The 15,624-nt window shown below is 40.2% G+C and overlaps 1 long non-coding RNA gene across 1 annotated transcript; it reads right to left on the reverse strand.

Annotated features, from left to right (window-relative positions):
- Positions 1–4,505: 4,505 nt before the first annotated feature.
- LOC102313587 lies at positions 4,506–10,963 on the reverse strand. Its single transcript, XR_006054256.1, has 3 exons — positions 10,798–10,963; positions 8,116–9,689; positions 4,506–7,486 (listed from the first exon to the last, which is right to left on the reverse strand). It is a non-coding gene; the product is annotated as an uncharacterized LOC102313587 (long non-coding RNA).
- Positions 10,964–15,624: the final 4,661 nt, after the last annotated feature.

Consider the following 15,624-nt stretch of genomic DNA (forward strand, 5'->3'; position numbering starts at 1 on the left):
ATTTCAACTGGCCTCTTTACACTTGTCCCCTAGATTAAATCTGTTTTTCCGGCAAAGCCACATTAAGCCACTGGTCCAGGCTGATTTTGAGTTTTAATGCGTTTAAATGATTTAAACACACTTTAAATTGTCCTTTTGCCAAATCACTGCTTGTTTTGTCAACACAAACGCGAAATTTTTAAGTATAAGTATTTATGAAACTACCAAGAACGCAGAATACAAAATTTCCGAGCAAGAATGTTTATTAAATACGTTATTTACAAAAGTGTTTTAAAGTAAATAAATAAATAATTACATTAAAAAACTATTTCTTCCAGCAGGATAAAGTCAGAAATAAACTGCAATGCAGCGACATACACGCACAGGATAGTACATTCACAGTGCAGTCATTTTAATTGACATTTTTTTCATTGCAAGTTTGCAGCAAATATGACTAAAACAGTGGTAAAACAATTATTTCAAAAGCGTTTTGACTGTATGCAGACATGACAAGATGCTTTGTGAAAGGAAAGATATGTAGATAAACTTTTTTAATGACAGATTAAGAGGGAGAGCTTTGAGTAAAACACAAAAATATACCAATAAATGTAATAACTAAGTACAAAAAAACTGTATAGATTGATTTGTTCATCAATGTCATGGCAGGGTTTTTTGTTTTTTTGCACTTCCCCACTTCTTGCAGTTCTTAGGTGATGACACAAAACCTGTGCAAAGAATGAACTTTGCCTTTGCATGTTAACTCTCCACCCATGACTGCAATTTATGGAAACCAACTACACCTGAAGCAAGATTTTCACTTGCACAATCGATCAGGTTCACACACACGCACACTCTCCCAAGCAGAAACAATTCAAACATACTTTTAAGTACTTTAAGCATCTAAAAAGACGTGGCTAAACCAGAGGAGTGATCGTGTGTGTTTTTCCTCTTTAAATGACCCAGAAAATGGTGTGCATCACTATAAGTGCTGTCTCCCCGAGGGCGATGATGGATGGCTTCATCAGCCCTGTTGTCTCCTGATTAAGTGGCTCTTACTAAACTCCAATTTGCCAGTTTGGTGCAGTAGCAAACCACACTGACTGACTGGACCCCTCCAGAGCATTTCACTTTCACACTTCATTCTCTCTCATCAGCTTGCTCCGCCCGTCGAGCGCTACCGTGACCAAGGTGCACTGCTTCTCGAGTGGCTTGCCTCGCAACAAGCCGTGCACAGTGAAAAGTCGCACAAATGTTCATTCATACATTCGGTCACTAAACATCATCAAAGAGAGTTTCTGTTTTCATTGGCACTGAGGCAAACACACCCAGTCCTGTTCTGCAATGAAAAGTTGCCTGTGCCTGAAATTCAAGGTGCCAAGGAAGTGTTTCAGTAACAGTGAGGTTCTCTCAAAAGTTTTTAATCAGCAGCGTGCAGGTGAATCTTGGGAATGTTTCAACATTTCAACACTTGTGACAGAAGCTTGCAAGATATTTGATATTATTTACTATGCACTGATGAAAGAGAGCACTATGCTGATCTACAAAAGGAGGTGAAGAGAGGAGGGAAGGGGGAGAACAGAGGTTTGAAAGATGACGCACAGGAGAAAGCTGAAGCCTCCTACTTGCACTTAAGGAGGTGTGAAGAGCTGTTCAGGTCCCTCTTGTTCTGGATTTGTCCCCCGAGCAATAAGAGGTAACGTGTGAGGACGAGCTTACCTTGTTGCACAAAGGATATCCTGTGTTTTTCACACACACTCACACACTGACCCACACACTGAAATACAAAACCCCTTAAGCTTTTCCCTCTGTCAGAAGGCACACGTTTCTGAGCCCCAGCTTACAAATATTTGTTTGCTGACAGCCTGCTGGTTTTCTGAGCCACAGAGGAGAGAGAAGAGCTTTAACCCACATCTCTTTCCCTCAGGCTGATAAAGTGCTCTGATAAGCTGTGAGGTGCTGGTGAAAAGTGGCTAGCCCTCAGCCCCCAGGGTTACAATATAAAAGAGTGGCTTGTCTGGAGAGAAGCAGAACAGAAGAGATGATGAAGCCAGGGAGAAAAAAAATGTAGAGAGGAAAAAAAAAAAAAGTCCAGAAGAAAAGAGCTGGATTAATGATGAAGTGGTGTGTGTGTGTGTGTGTGTGTGTGTGTGTGTGTGTGTGTGTGTATGAGAGAGAGCTAGAGACTGAGTGTGTGTGTTTGCGTGTGCTGGTGAGAACTTACTTTTGCCACCAGCTGTGGGCAGTTGTGGGGGTGGTGGGTAGAAATGGGGGAGCCATGCCATGTGTTTATGTTGACTAATGAGCTAATTACCCAACCCCTAATCTACTTCAACTTGTGTCATTTCACAGGAATGCTGCAGCAGTCAAACGCTTGCAGATTATGGGTCATTTCCTGACAGTTAAAGGCAAACTACTACAGCAGTAATTCCTCCACACCCCAGGCATTAAACCACAAGTGCTACAGCCGCTCCATTTGCCTCTTTATGACTTTATTGTCGTGAAATTTGACTACAGGATTAGAAAGTGACAAAGTTGATTCCAGCAGGGGTTTTTTGTTTTTTGTTTTTTGAATATCATTTTTGCTCTAGAAGACTCAACTCTTGGTGAGCACTTTTCAAAAGCATCCCTTCCTTTTTTTATTGTTTTGTGGAAACTTGTTAGGGTCTGTGCAGCATACGTTTATGTAGCATTGTGCCTAAATGTATCTGCGTGAGTGTGTATTTAAGTTTAGTCTGTACTGTTTATTAAAAAATAATGAAAAACTTGTCACCTGTTGTAAAATGACCAAACATAGTCATTTTATAATTTATCAATCAGTAGATAAACATATATCTTCTTTTTTTTTAAGTTAAATCTCATCTGAGAAATGCAAAAAGAAAGTATGGCTATATGTTTGGCTAAGCTAAGCTAGCTAACTGCATGTCTTTGAGTTTTACGAGTTGACCTGACATCCTGGATAAAAATGATGATGCATGTGAAATGGCTACAAATGCTTGGACCACATGAGCACTGACTGATTTGATCATCAACACATATCTCTTGAAGAATTTCTTGCTTTCATCTAAGAATATAACGCATAACTAGAATTGCTGCGGCTCCATAATTTATTTATTTTTTAAAAGTCCTATTTTTTAATGGAAGTGATGGACATTTTAGGATAAACAGGCAAAAGTTTTTCTGAGAATGAAGTCTAATTTCAAGTCAGCATGGGAGGTCTCCACCCGCTCCACCCCAGAGCAAGAGGTGTGAGTTTGGATTTGGTGAACTCTCCCCTGCTCTCCCACCCCCTGTTCATCATCCTCCCCTCCCCTGAGGTGTATGCTGGCTGCTCTACTCCCCCTCAACAGCCTCCCATCCATCACTCCTACAATTTCACTTTAATAGGTGGTCCTCTTCCTCCTTTCACACAGCCTTATGGGAAAATTTGGCCAAAGAGAACAGCAAAGACAGCAGGGGGTGAAAAGTATAGGATTAGATGCTGATGAAGATATTTACCAATAACTTTCTACGACACGTGAACTTCATTATTCATGCAAAAATAAATAGCTTTATGTGCTATTTATTTTGGACTAAAGCTATCATTTGTGTCATTAAATGCTCAATCACAAACAAGTCAACAAATGCAATAAATTTACCTTTGAATGCCATCTTTTACCATTAAGCCCTCTGGATTTGTGTGGTTTTCTGTTTCTGGGATAAGCTGCCTTATATTAGATACTATACTATAATAATTGTATACTATAGCCTTGCTTTGTTGTTGCTTCTCAGTTTGCTTTCCAACCATGAACCCAAAGTCTGAACACGTTTGCACCACAGCATACCGGACGAGCTGAAGCCGAGCTGCCGCAGTAGCCCCTCCATTCAAACAGAAGGCAGGTTTGGTTGATATTTAAATTGCCTCTGTTTATTTTTCTTCTGGTCCCGTGTGTGCATGTGAGCCCAGTATAAAGGACATGTCCTTTTGAAGGGGATAGCACCAGGAAAGTGAGGGGGAAGGAAACCTTGCTTTGGTGTTTTATATATCAGCGGAATGACTTCCCTCAAATAAAGACGTGTTCCATTCTGCCGGTGGGTCTGGAACAAGCTGCTCGTTTCCTGTCCTGAAAACTCTCAGTGTGCTCGAACAATGCTCCGGGCCAGAATAGAGGAGATGTCACGTCTCGAAGAGCCGGTGTGCTGCTTTTGTTTGACCGAAGGTTCAGCTTGAATCTCGTGTTTACAGTATTTGTGACATTTGAATGAACCGACACAATTGTGGCATTTGAATTAATATAAATGCTGAAACAATAGAGAAAGCGGCTTTTGAACTGTCATGTGGAACAAAAGGCAAACATAAACGTACCTGCCCCAGAGGGTTAAAAGTCTCTTTAAACTGGCTTTTCAGCCTAATATAGTAGCAGTGTTATAAATCTGATAATGGGGATTATTTTTTTTTTAAAAAAAGGTCTCCTGCAAGTAATTTATCTCAGATTCATCAGATTCATCTAAACAGTTACATTTCTACCAAAAGGCTTGGTCGAGCCACGGACAAAGGCTTCTCTTTGCCTCCCGTCTGCCAGGAGCTTGCCATGCAGAGTTTCTCACTCGCGCAGCCCCCTCATCAAATTACAGCCCTGCTCCCTCCTGTCATGTTGGCAAACAAAGGTCTTGAAGCGCACTCCCAGTGTAATTGCCTCTAATCTCAGACATAATGTGGTCTTTCATGTCAACTGGTTGCAGAGAAAAGGGAGCTGTTGTTCTCTCTCAGGCGTTTTTTTTTCTCTGCCCCTTGAGTTGCTCCACTTTCACTTTGAGAGAAGTCTTAAAGCTCTTTCACTTTGTTTTGTGGAATGAGAATTTTATTGTGATGTTGTGCAATTGTTATTTTTTTAAAGAAAAAGAAAAACAGCCTCAGATTCTACAGGCAAATGCTTGGTGCTGCAATTAAAATAAACACGATATGGACTCAAACCCAGAGAAATAGTTGAGCTCCACTTCTCCACCTTTGGCCTGAATTCTCTCTGTGGTGAGCATCAGGCAGCCTGCAGCTGGAAGTGTTTCTGTAGTTTGGCCAGGTGTCTCTTTGCGCTGCCCATGACAAGGCCTCAGCGGGGCCTGGGACTCGAGTCTAGGAGCAGGCTGAAGGCATTGAGAGAGCTGGCTGCCCCTCCGTGATCTAAAATCTCCCGCAGACCCACCTGACTGGTGGTCAGCTGTAACTGATACAACACGATAGCAGAGCTGGAGGGGGGAAGAGAGAAAATTAAGATGTGTGTGAGCATGTGGGGAAGAGGCAGGGAAATGTAGACATGTGGAGAAAAATGTGGGAAAAGAAAAGGAGAAAGGGGTTGATGGAAATTTTGGACAAATTCTTCGACTTAAAGAGGCCCATTGGTTGAAAATATGGAACACAGACTTTAATACGGTTTCCAGGGGCTTTGGCAAGCAAAGATGAACATATCAAGTAAAAAACACAGTATCTGATATCGGCGCTGTTCTCGATGGAGAGTGAGTGTGGGGTAAGAGGAGCTGCAGTGTTTCTAAAACCATTCAGCTGGGCTTTTTTAAGGGACCCAGCTGTGCGCCCTGGAGGTCCTGAGCTCTAACTGGGGAAAAATCAGCACAGTGAGGCCAGGCTGCCGCTTCAGAGCCTGGTTAGCCATGACCTGATGTTCCAGGAGGCTCGGCGAATTGATGGGCCCCAGGAGGGTTGTCACAAGGGCCAAAGAACAATCATCCATTCATCCCTGCAGCCACTGCGAGAGGGCAAACACTCTGCAGTCTCACAAAACTTGCAAAAAGGCTTCAAGTGGAAACTAGCAACACGTGATCGTTTTGGTACTTGAAGTGGCACAGAAGTTTTGGTGAAAAATTAAATATTATAAATATTTTTAAATATTTTTATTGTGTATCATTTTCTTTCCACCGACATGGAAATTCTCAGGCAAGCAAACTTGGCTTTCAGTTTTGAAATTTTAAGAACTCCAAATACGCTTATATTATCCCATAAATACGGCTGGTATATTTTTGGATTATGTGGCTGAACTGGCTTGAGCCCATCACGCCTCATCTGTCACGACTACAAACTGCTGTTACATAAGACAGCTGAGCCGGTCCAGACATCAAGACCGGTCTTTATGTGGACAAAATGGGTGTGCTCACTGTGTCCCTTAGCCCAAATCCATTTACCATGTCTGCATCAGCCAACTTTTCTAATGCTTTAGTTGCTTCTTTTCAAAGTGTCTTTCACTCCCAAAGATGAGGGGCTCAGAGGTCAGCGGCGCATCGGTTACATTTTTCTGTGACTTATACCGGCCAGTTATTTATAGAGCAAGAACAAATATACAATGGAAGGCGAGTGGTGGGTAGGTTGGGTAGGAGGCAGGCTAAGCCCAGGAACATCTGTCCTTTCAAAGGCATCTCCTCCTTGGTATGCTCAGAATCCACTCCAGGGGTGTCGGCACTTCACTCTTAGTCAGAGAGCTGGCATGCTAGTCTTAACATAGATGAAAAGGAGGGGGAATGAACATCCTCATCCGAGCCTAATCTTCCATATCAAGAAGTGCAATGCATGTTTCCAAAGTCACCCAACTCTTAACAATACTAGGTTGGTCTTATGTAACAGACAACATTGTCCCCTTTTGTCAGTGCCGGGAAGAAACTTACAACAAAAGCAAAACACAAGGTGCAAAAAGAGAAACCACAGTGAGGGGTTGCAGGATGGGGATGGGTGGGTGAGTCTGAGGACTGTTTCACTATAAACATGACTTTACCAGTTACGTTTTCTGCTGACACCAGTATAATTTTCCTTTTAAGAGCTGCAGCCACGCAGCAGCCACACGGCCTTAAGTTCGACTGGTCAATGGATAAAATAGAACTCATCTTTATGATTAATTCCACAGTTTGGCTTTGTGCTGTTTTTCATGTCCCGTGATGTCTTCTCTGATGAGGGCAGGATGTATGTATGTGTTTACGTGTACGCACAGACTCTGTTTAGTCTGCCTGCGTCAGAGATGCTTCACGACACACTCATAAATTCAACAGCGATGGCAGTCCCACCCCGACCTCCCACTCTCTATTTCTTTGTGACAAGCATGAAAACAAGCAAACACACACAAACATTAGAATACACGCAAATGGCATGACGATGTCAACACCTTTATTGGCCACAGAGAAAGGTGACTTCTGGGGAACTGAAGAAATAATTCATATAACATTCCTGTTTGACACAAACATAACAATATACTTACAGGACGGTTTAGTCAAAGTGCAGCACAGTAAGAAAGATCATCCAAAAATGATTCAGCTTGTAATGTTTATATATTTCATCCTCAAACTTATTTCAGTCCAAGCTTTTATAAATTCATACATGTTGACTAATAGTGTTTTTATGTAGCAAATAGCAAATAATAAAATAAAACAAAGCAAAACTGGTTAAAAAAAAGAATTTGTTGTGTGAGATTTCTTCTTTTTCTTCTCGTCTTCTTCTTCCTATGGCCCTGGTGTGTTTTACTTTCTCAGCCATGCTCTGCAGAACAAGTGAGGGCACTTTGAGGATGAATAGCAGACTAAATAAACTTGCTGAAAGCAGCAATGTCACATACTTGAACTGAAGGAGAGATGTAATATTCATGAAGCTGTAAACCTCTATAATGTCTGCTCACGGAAAATTTCCAAACCTATTATGTAAATTCCATCACAAAATTAATAATTCATTCATTTTAAGTATTTAAGATTTGTGACAGAGTTATCGTTATTATCATAATCCTGAAAGTAAATCCAACAAATATCTGTTCGAGGCCCTATTTTTCGGGGCTGCTTTGATGTTTTAAAACACGTGTAAATCTTTAACATAACAAAACATATTTTTCGGGTTTTTTTTTTTTTGTTTGTTTGTTTGTTTGTTTGTTTTTACTGTGAATAAAATGTAACCTGCCATCTTTAAGGCAGATTGTGGATTGATCCAAATTTGAACATGTTTAATTTCACATGTAAATTAGCCATGACGTAGTGTAAATAGAAGTAGTGTAAAAATAGCTCACTCATTACTTTAAAATCGTCATAAAAACAAGTGATTCGCCTTTCCGCTCTGGTTATCCGACAATCCTTAAGTTTAAAAAGTTACTTTACAATCAAAGCAGCTGAACCTCGACTCACCTCATTATGTTTTTAATCCACTGTAGGCTCTGAAGGCGGTCTACGCCACATCTTCAGGTCGCGCTAAATTCCGTGACCTGATCCTGGTTTGTGCGTAACTGTCAGCGACGAGGGGAGAGGCATCAATTAGAGATCTAATACAGTCCCGATGGGGTGGACTGCGCCGCGCTGGATCTGCGCCATCTCTAAACATCAACACACACTCAACATTAAGGTCTGGCCTTAAGGGAATACATGCTTTTAGAAAAAAGCATATACTAGATAAACCCCACAGGCCTAATCTTTATTTTATTTTATTAAAATCCCTTAATTAGAGGGGAAAATAGTACTTGTCTCTTTTACATAAAAAATGGGCTGTATTTATTTAAAATTGAACACGGAAATTGTTAACCTTTTAGCATACTTTTAAAGAGATGTGGAAATTTTTATTCTAAATCCTATTTATAGGGAAATCATATTTATATTTTTGTTTTAGTTCAGTTGTGTTTTGTTTGAAATTTGTCCATAATATGTGTACTAAGCTGGGCTATATCTTGTAATAATTGAGAGTAAAATTTCAGTGCACTTTGAGTAGTCCAACATAACATCAATATTTGGCCTAGTTCGTTGTTTTCATTATTTTTCTTTTACATCATTGTAAAAGCCAAAACACAATCACACACTTCCACACTAAAATACTTTTATTCCTACTGTAAGATATTTATTTATATAACATAATAAATGTTTGTAGGTTTTACGTTTATCTAAAATAAATAAATTAAAATAATGCCCCTCCTTTTTTTTCTTCTTTCTTTACAAAAATCAGAAATTATGTTAAATAACAACTTGTGAATATTAACAAATCATCTTTGCTCAATATATTACGCAAATGGAAAATTTAAACAGAGTTGTCAAATGCCTGTGTCAAAAAAAAAATTCACCCTATAATTACATTTTAAGAATGGTGGAAGGGGCCTGCAGTGAACTTGGGCCTCACCAGAGACTCAGATGTACTCTCACACAGTTGCACTGCTGTAAATAATAAATGTCATATCCACGAGCACCAAAATCAGGGGTCAGGATCAGGGTGCGTGACTGCTCAGTCATGTTATTGAAAGCATGTATACTGAATGTGGGTTACTTTTTAAATTGCACAAAGAATATGGAGCATATTATCACTCTAGTATATCATCCAGTCGCCTATTGTTAAATTATAAAAAACTGGTTCTGAAGTGTAACGCAATCAACAGAATCTGCCAGTTTTTCAGGATGGGGAAAGATCAGTAAGCAGCATGTTGTCACTTGTCTAGTAGCGTAGTGCCACACAATATCAGCAGACTGTAAACAATAGCAGCAGCATTCTTATAACAACCGCTGAGGTGACCTATGGAGTAAAATATTTTTGGCTGAGTGAAAACAACAGGTTTAATTAGAGAGAGAGTGAATGCGTTGAAACGCACAGAGACGTTTGCAGGATTTCCACTTGAACTGAAATGTGATATCCAACACATGCCATGGAACTTCTATTCTTCATCTGCCCGTGCTTGTCTTTGATGCTGTTGCCAAAGCTGTCAGTGCAATAAACTTCTAAGAACCTGTGGAGATATGCATTACTGAGGTATTACACTTCAATTCATTTCAGTGACAAACAATTATTGTGAGTGATTTTAAGATCAAAAGCAAAAACTTGTTTGACACTGAAATAACAGGGTCATACTAGCATCTAGTGCTCTTTGTAGGTATTATTTTTATTTTATTTTACTATTTATTTATTTATGGATCCACTTTTTTTTTCTTTAATTTGCATTGAAAAAAATTAAAGCTGGAAGTTTAAATCATATTTTTACGCTTTTTTCTAAAGGTATTTGATTAAAAAGTGGTAATCAATATCTCTTTTCAAAGAGATTAACCATCAATTAAATCTCAACTGCTCAGACCTAAGAGACGTCTATGAGCTTTGTCCCAAGCTTTTGAGCTGTAACTCGGTGATTTAGGTTGAACTTTGTAATCTTCAGGTCAACATCAACATTGTTTCAAGGTGGCACAGCGAAGCGGTGTTGATGACACATTTTGAAACATTGGATCTGAGCACTAATTGAGGTTATAACCTTAAAAAAACCCTTCTACTTGCCTTATCAAGTACTATTGTTTTGTCTATGAAGATGCCAAATGAAACAAAACAAGTAGACTGTCAACTATAGGAAAAACAGAAACAAACCTACTACTCATCCATATCCCACGCTTATGGTCTGAACTATGCAACGCACCAAATATTTAGAGTAATAGCTAGTTACTGTGCTATCACCAACACCCAGAGCTGTCAATCTGCACCCTGGAGCTAATTAAAAGGGCTGTGGCATTTTAATTGTTTGCATACACTTTGAAGGCAGACTGGAACAGTCAGGTGAAGGGCATGGCAAGCATGCCATGCCTCCTTAAATCACTCCCCTGTGCCAAAATGCTGACACCAGACCAAAAATGCTTTTAAAAAAAGGCCCTCTGTGTGGCCATAAAAGACATAGGGAGAAAGAATCATGATGAACATATTTTAAATATGTGATTTAATTAAATGGCAAATCATCAGCTTGTTCAGTTTTTTCATTAATGATATCACCTGTGTGCTAAAGCCCATTTGCCTTCCATGAAATGCCATTCAGACACTCCAAATGACATAAAACATGTTCAAGAAATGTCATTACTTACAGTGTTATCCAGGGCTTGCGTCCCATCACCAGCATGTGTGTGGCTTCATCTTCTGCTCACTACATTTCTTTGGCTTTGTCACTTCTGCCGTTGTTCCCTTGCTTTTCTACCTTCTGAATGTCCTGACACTAAGATGGAGCTGGCATGGAATAAAAGACACATTCTAATTGTGTTGCATGGGACCCCAGGGCATTAGCTGCTCTGGCCTCATGGCTCTCTGCTGCCACCTGTCTGTTCCTAAAAGATCACATGAAGAGCTTGCATGAAGACCTGCAGAATTTGCTGAGTAATGCAAAGAGATCACATTAAAGTCGTTTGCTGTTGTAATTTTTTTTATTGCAATCAAATGTCAAAATTTGACTTTGTCAGTATGATGAAAGGAAATTCAATTTCCTTTATTCTACACTTTTATGGGCCCCAAAACTGATACACGGCTTTGTTACTTTAAAAGTACTGTATGTTTTACCTTGAAAGATTTCTACAAATAATCACATGATCTCGCTCTATGTCTAAAGACCTCTTGTGAAAAAATGGGAATGTTAAGTGACCGGACTTGCATGAAACATAAAAACAAAACAATTTCATTAACTCTAAAGAGCGGCAGAAAATGTATCTGTAAAAGAGCGTTTGCAGATTAAACCCCTGCTTTGTATGATGTGATAGCCCAACAGGAAGCCATTGAAACTCCAACATAAATAGTAATCAGGCCATGGGTAAACCAATCAGCAGCGCTGTTTCAAAATATGCACCAATCAATTAGCAAATGTATTTTCTTTCAAATGTGCAGACCAAATCAAAGCATTTCAGGAAACAAGTTACGGCTAATCTACGTTTTGTTTTTTGTATCTAAGGCTCTCGTTGCAGTTTGCACTCTCAACCTCCTAGATTTAAAATCTCAAAAATGTGTTTACACTGCAGAGATTTTAATCATTTGTTCAATCATATGTGTATAAAGAGTGCAGTGAGTGCCTTTATATTTTTTGCAGTTACCACCAACTGTGCTCATTTTCTTCTCACACTTTCTCTGTTGGCAATGTCTTCTCATAAGCTCTGCAGACACTTAGCAGTTAATCAAAGGCTGATTATCTCTTGTTCATTACTGCTGTTTAAATTTAAAACGCTTTCGTTACCGAGTTTCTTTACAGGTTTTGGAAGCCAGCCTCTTGGCTTCATATGTACTCCAGTCCCACTCACACACAGCTGTCTTCCAGGCTCCATCACCTGCATCCAGCTGCAAACCACAAACAGATTGCAGTATTCCCCCGGAGGGAGATTTTGTGCAGTCGGGTCATCATCGGCACGAAAGATGAAGGGGCAATATATTAGGTAAAACCTCACTGCTCATCAACCAAGGACATTTTGCACAACACTAAGCCCCTGTGCCAGTAAGGACTGACACAGTAGTAGCTAACAATGTTGTCAGAGCATGTGACAACATTTCCCAGACCACTAAACATTGAAAACAGACCAACGAGGCAACATACTGCTTTGATTTACTTATTTGAAAAATAGCTTTGGAATGAATATCCTCGTCCAGTTGTTCCTATGTGGCTGCCATACAAGTAGGGGATAAAAGGAAACATGATTTCTTATTTTAAGCGCAGGAAATGAGACAATGACAGGAGACAAATTTATCACATATTGATGTGATTGTGGCGATAAATGCGTTCTGGATGGTGATTTTATTGTCTCTCAGTGGACACATCTTCTCGTAGTTATCCCATTCATAAAAAATCTCTCATGCTTGTGTTTTAATGTGTCATCTCACGTCTGTGTGACAACAGGACGGGATCAGATCAGCTTCCATGTCTTTCACTACATGCATTGTTTGGCTGAGTCTGTGTTGCCCTTTTACCACAGCTATTTTTATTTAGTAGGATAGCCATTTGACTTGTTTTAAGAAGAAACAGGCTCAGTCCTTTGTGGTGACAAATATCTGAAGTATAGCTTTAACTTACAGTAATAATCATTTGAACTAATGTGTAGCCAAGCCCCTACTCCGATTTCTCTGAAAACAGGCAACAGCAGGAGAAAATCCTCGTGTGAATCACTGCAGAGTTCTAATTTAATCTCATACGAAATGTAAATACAGCTGCTGGATTCAAAATTATTTGACTACAATCGTCCCAAATTTTCTTTTAAAATTTATCAACTCAACCAAAATCCATATTACACATAGCACACCTGCCCTATGTGCGAACAAATATTTTAATTAGCCGCATCTGGGAAATCTGCACCAAGCACTCATCAAGGCTAGCAGAGTTCTGCCTTGTCAAAACAGACTGATTGCCCTCCATTTGATTTTCCTAAACCCTGCAAACACCAATGTGGAACTTCTGTTGAGAGCGAGAGGAGGGCAGTTGAATAAACAGGATTACTTGCTATGGCAACACCTGCAAGCAGCACGTGCGAGGAGGAGAGGGAAAAGGATCCTGGTTAACTGCTGCAGATAATGACGCTGCTATATTTATATTTGTCTTTGGCAAGGGATCCTCAGCCATTCTACTCCAAACCACAGCCAGCGTTTTTTGTTTTTTTTTAGTCTGAACAGTGCCAGTACGTCTCTTAGCTCAGTGTTAGAGTGAAACACAACAGAGGAGTTTCAAAATACTCACACAGCCAGTGTTGAAGCTGAGTCTGCAGCGTGCCAGTGAATCAAAGCAATAATGGGGCAAACAAAGAGTGAACACACGTGAACACAGTAGAATGTCTTTAATTATGATAATGACGCGGTGATTAGTCCATACATTCATGTGATTACGATGTACCACCTTCCAACGTTGTGTATGCTCATTTGTATATTGGGGAAAGAAGCGTGCATTTTCCAGAATCCCAGCTAAAGAAAAGCTTAAAGAACAGGAGGGAGCTGCCAAATGTGTGGTTTCAGAAAGGGAGACCTGATGGACCACCAAATGCAGGAAGGGTATGCTATCGAATTTCCTCAGAGCCCAAACAAAAACACTGTTTTTAACGCAAATTGAGTTATTAATTGTGGAAGGAAATCATCGGCGCTTAAAGAAAACCACACAATACACAAACAAACATATTTATGGTGTAGAAACACATAGTGTGAAAGTGGTCACTGATGATGACGAGACCACAGGCTCCATTTGTTGACAAATCTTTTGGGGCTTTCTGTGGTCTTTTAGCTCAGTGTTTCAGTTTTTACACAACAGTTGGACTGATTAATTTCACTCATTAACATTCCTTTCAATGGGAAGCTATGGTTGGAAAAAAAAGACCAGTGAAGCTATATTAACAAACTTAGTTAGTTCCCTGGAAAATACCCAAAGGATGATCCCAATTTATCCATCAGTCAGGACAGCAGATAATACCTACCCTCCCAGGTTCAAGGTCAAATTCAGGTGGAGCTCCCGTTTGACGCCATAGAACTAAAATCCCACTAAACAGGCCCCTTTTTCTAAATAACTCTGTGACCCAGAGGTCCCAGACAGTACGCCAGGCTGTGTTCTGGGCCCGTTTATCAAGGCTTTTCCGCTCCATTGGTGCAAGCATTGTGCCAAAAAAGATGGCCACTATCAAACGAGATGGAGAATATGAGGTGAGAAAGGGCAAAGTGATGTGAAAACAAAGAGAGTGGACAAGAGATAAGGTGTCAGACAAAGAGATAGCGAGAGCAGCAAAGTGAAAAATGTGTTATCACCATGCCTGTTCATCACAAGCTCAGGTCAGAGGGGCGTGAACCGCGAGTTGGCAGAGCTAAGAGCAGGGCTAGTTGGAATATGTGTGGGGCCATAGGAAGTGCTGTGTGGAGAAGATAACAGAGTGCAAATGTGTATGGGTGTGTGTGCGTGTGTGTGATGGAGAGGAGGCATGGGAGGTGGGGTGGGGGAGTAGAGTGAGTAACAGTGTCCATAGCTCTGCCCCGCTTTCCTCTATTCACTGCCCGCATCCTGTCTGCGTGCTGCTCCTTAATGGCTTTTAATGAGCCACCGGTGAATCGTGCTCCTTCCTGCTTTCGCACATACCAGGCAAGAGCAAGCAAAGGGAAGAGAAAGAGTGAGAGAGAGTTGATCAGTCAACATCACAGGCTCCTGTGGTGGTCACTCGCTCCCCTCCACAAGTCTGCGAAACCATCCATTAAAGGACCATGGCGACTGAAATGATACACTAAGGTCATGATGAGAGGGTCCCACCCTGGGTGTACACAGTGCACTGTAAAAAAGGCAAGACGTTCAAAAGTATTTCACATATTTGTCTTTTTCAGTACTTTTAATAGCTGCCTTGTTTCCAGAGAAAAGAAAGATGTGAGCCTGGTTGTTTGGATTTTGCAACCATTTCTTTCCAACCAATCAGACACGGTATATAAAAATAAGAAATCCATAGATAGAATTCCTCTATCGCTTTTGCTCAGTATCTGATAATCAGGAGAAAAAAATACACAAGAAAAATGTAGAAATATAAACATTCATAATTTATTAATTAACATGCAATTTCAAGTCTGCTCTCAAGGGAACTTAACATTAAAAATTGCCGTTTTCTGCTATTAATTTATTATGTAGTATTGTCTTCAATTACTTATTTAGAATCTACTAATTAGGAATCCCTGATTTTCTAATATTACTAAGTTAAGTGTGCAGGTTGAACCTTTGCAATTTGTCACTCGTGTAGAAAGGTATGAAGCACTCTTTAACACCACCTTAAATGTCACGCTCTCATTTGCTCTCCTCTGTCTGCTTTCCCACTGGCGGGATTTCATAGCTCACAGTGTCTCGTCATTGAGATAGATGACAGGTGAGAGAGTTTCTCTGATCCCTCTGACACTCTGTAATCGAGTTAAGAACGCTGGATTAGAGGCTCCTTTTG

The sequence above is a fragment of the Haplochromis burtoni genome, unplaced genomic scaffold (assembly GCF_018398535.1).
Source record: "Haplochromis burtoni strain Fernald_Lab_line unplaced genomic scaffold, NCSU_Asbu1 Contig_3, whole genome shotgun sequence".
NCBI lineage: Eukaryota > Metazoa > Chordata > Actinopteri > Cichliformes > Cichlidae > Haplochromis > Haplochromis burtoni.